This window comes from Carlito syrichta, unplaced genomic scaffold, assembly GCF_000164805.1.
Source record: "Carlito syrichta isolate Samal-C Ts95f unplaced genomic scaffold, Tarsius_syrichta-2.0.1 Scaffold304637, whole genome shotgun sequence".
Taxonomy (NCBI): Eukaryota; Metazoa; Chordata; class Mammalia; order Primates; family Tarsiidae; genus Carlito; species Carlito syrichta.
In genome coordinates this window covers 96854-100842 of record NW_007248733.1, presented here as the reverse complement: position 1 = coordinate 100842, position 3989 = coordinate 96854, and positions in this window count along the sequence as shown.

Sequence of the window (3989 nt, the reverse complement as noted above, 5' to 3'; positions counted from 1 at the left end):
AGTGAGACTCCAACTCAAAAAAAACAAAAAACAAAAAAAAGAAGAAGTATAAAGCTGCTACTAATGCTGCATATGGTAAAATGGTGGTCTTAATAAAAAAAAAAAAACACTTGTGCAATTGAGTTCTGAGTTGACCTAGCAGCTTTATCCAGAAAATGTCATTTTCACATGAAAGAACTGACAAATTATAATTATTCAGACATGGATTTGTGGCATATATTTTGGCAAAAATAAACAAAGTAGCAAGACCTCATCTCTACAATAAATCAAAAAATTAGCTGGGCGTGGTAGCGCGCGCCTGTAGTTCCAGCTACTCGGAAGGCTGAGGCGGAAGGATCGCCGGAGCCCAGCAGGTCGAGACTGCGGTGACCGGGAGTGGCCACTGCACTCCAGCCTGGGCGACAGAGTGAGACTCCAACTCAAAAAAATAAAAAATAAATAAATAAATAAACAAAGTAAACCTGTCACTTTTAGAACAATTGACAGTGTTTGCTATCAAAGATAAAATTAGAATTTTGAAAAATTTTTATTCACCAAGGCGAGTATGTCAATATTCTAATACTTAAAGGCTTTTTTTTTTTTTTCTCAGCAGGGTCTTACTCTGTCATCCAGACTGGAGTGCAGGGAAAGGATCATGGCTCACTGCAGCCTAGGCTCAGGCAGCTCTTCTACCTCAGCCTCTCAATAGCTGGGACTACAGATGCACACCACCACAGCTGACTACTTTTTTGATTTTTTGTAATTGCCAGGTCTTCCTATGTTGTGTAGGCTGGTCTTGAACTGCTGGGCTCCCAAAGTGTTGGGATTATAGGCATGAGACACTGCACGCAACCAAGACATTTCTGATGCATGTGATTTTTTGATGTTGTTTAATGAAATGTGTTAACATTGGAAAGATCTGTATAACTCAGTGAACAATTATTTTGACCAACCCATAATGTAAGAATTATGTGTGGGTAAAAGATCTATGCAAAAGTGCAAGATTTTAATTATAAAGAGTACAAAAAAGTTTACTGATAGGCTTTCATATTGCACACTACAACTAATCTTTAAAAAGCTGCCACTTGTTGACTTTTAATATAGTGTCCACAATTATCTGAAAAAGCTATTAAAATACTCCTCTTTTCCAAGTACATATATAAAGATGAATTTTCTTCATATACTTCAACCAGAAGTGCATTTCACAAGCATCCAGCTGTCTTTATTAAGCCAAACTTCAAAGAAATTTACAAAAAAAAAGTAAAATGATGACAATTCTCACTAAATATTTTTTGTTTTTCAAAATAGGTATTTTACGCTGGGCGCAGTGACTCACGCCTATAATCCCAGCACTTTAGGAGGCCGAGGTGAGAGGATTGCTTGAGCCCACAGGTTCAAGACCAGCCTGGACAACTTGGCGAGATCTCATCTCTACAATAAAAACAAAAAAAATTTGCTGGGCGTGGTGTCATGAGTCTGTAGTTCCAGCTACTTGTAAGGCTGAAGCAGAAGGATTGCCTGAGCCCAGCAGGTCGAGGCTGCGGTGGCCGTGAGCATGCTACTGTACTCCAACCTAGGCGACAGAGCAAGACTCTGATTCAAACAAACAAACAGAAAATAGATATTTTAAATATTTTTAGGAAATGTTATTATGCAATGGCTTATCACTGTTATTTTTAAGTGAATTAAAAATAGTTTTTAGACCAGGCACAGTGGCTCATGCCTATAATCCCAGCACTTTGGGAGGTGGAGAGGATTGCCTGGGTCCACGGGTTCAAGACCAGCCTGGAAAATTTGGCAAGACTTTGTCTCTATAATAAATCAAAAAAATTAGACAGGCGTTGAAAGGCACAGGGAACAGCCAGAAGGACGTCTCCCGAGATGGCACCAACCCTATAGGGAACCTAACAAAGACAACAAAGGCCGTAAATTCCTGCCTCTCCTGCGCACGCGAAACTTAAACTCATGTACAAATATTATCTCCCTATAGGAATACTACCTCATAACTCCCTCCAATAAAGACCCTAAGATGGCTCTGGCTGGCACGGCCAGGCTCAGAGAGCACAGGCCGCCCCCTCCCAAAACCGATAAATACAGACCTCTCTCTCTCGCCCTCTCTCTCTCACTCCCCTTCCCATCAGGCAGTTACAGACCTCCTTCCCTCTCTGTAGCCGCTGCTGTAATAAATCTCTTGGCCTCAAAGGATACTGAGTCTCACTGGCGCCATCGTCCTTCAGGCGTGGTGGTGCATGCCTGTAGTTCCAGCTACTTGGAAAGTTGAGGAGGAAGGATCGCCTGAACCCAGCAGGTCGAGGCTGCAGTGGCCATGAGCATGCCACTGCACTCCAGCCTGTGTGACAGAGAGACTAAAAAAAAAAAAAAAAAAATTAAATTAAAACAGAATAGATTTTAAATGTATCTGACTTTATTTTTAGAACAGTTTTATATTTACAGAAAAAAATGGAGCCAGTGGTAGAAAAAGTGCCCATTCGCCCTACACCCAGTTTCCCTTAGTTACAATTGGTATGTATATATTTTTTGTTATAATCAATGAACCAGTAAGGATATGTTAGTATTAACTTAACTACACAGTTTATCAAACTTCCTTTGTTTCCTTTTTCCATTCTGGGATCTCATTTAGAATATCTTATTACATCAGTCATCATTTCTCTTTGGGCTCCTCTTTGCCGTGTGACAGTTTCTAACTTTCCTTGATTTTGATAACCTTGACAGTTTTCAGGAGCACTGGCCAAGTGGGATTTGTCTAATGTTTTTCTCATAATGAGACTAGGGTTACAGGTTTTTAGGGAAAGAATACAGAGATGAAGTACCATATTCATCTTATTTCAAGGGTACACACTATCAGTGTGACTTATTACTGTTGATGTTGACCTTGATCACAGGGCTGAGACAGTGTTTATTCAGCTTTTCCACTGTACAGTTTTTCTCCCACCCACCTTCCACACTGTACTCTTTGGAAGGCAACATTATGCACAGACCACACCTAAGAGGTAGGAAATCATTCTTCATCCCCTTGTGGGTAGGGTGGCTTCACAGTTTTTTTTGAAATTCTTTTGCATGGGAGATTTGTTTCTTCTTCCCCATTTTTATTTATCAGTCATTTATTTATATCAGTATATACTCATGAATGTTTATTTTATACTTTGGTTTATAATTGAATACTACTTAATTTTGTTATTCATATTGTTCAGTTTTTGTCATTGGGAGCTCTTTTAGTTGACGTGTGTGTGTGTGTGTGTGTGTGTGTGTGTGTGTGTGTGTGTAATACTTTCTTATCTTAGGTACTACAAAACGCTCCAGGTGCATCTTGCATATTCTTGCCCCAGTTCTAGCATCTGATCATTCCAAAGAGCTTTGGCAGACCTGGTGCAGAGGCTCACAACCGCAATCCCAGCACTATGGGAGGCCGAGGTGGGAAACACTTGAGACCAGCCTGGGCAATATAGTAAGACCTCGTCTCTACAAAAAAATCCAAAAATTGGCAAGACTTGGTGCCTCAGCCTGTAATCCCAGCATTTTGGGAGGCCGAGGCGAGTGGATTGCCTGAGCCTGAGGGCTCGAGACCAGTCTGGGCAACTTGGTGAGACCTCATCTCTACAATAAACCAAAAAATCAGCCGGGCGTGGTAGCGCGCGCCTGCAATTCCGGCTACTTGGAAGTCTGAGGTGGAAGGATTGAAGGAGCCCAGCAGGTCGACGCTGGAGTGGCTGTGAGTGTGCCACTGCACTCCAGCCTGGATGGCAGAGTGAGACTCCAACTCAAAAAACACATCCAAAAATTATCTATGTGTGTTGGTGCTTGCCTGTAGTCCCAGCTACTTGAGAGGCTAAGATGGGATGATCACTTGAATCCAGGAAGTTGAGGCTGTGGTGAGCTGTGATTGTGCCACTGCATTCCAGCCGGGGGAAAACAGAGTGAAAACTCTGGTGTTTTTTTATTTTTTGAGTTGGAGTCTCACTGTCGCCCAGATTGGAGTGCAGTGGCCGTTC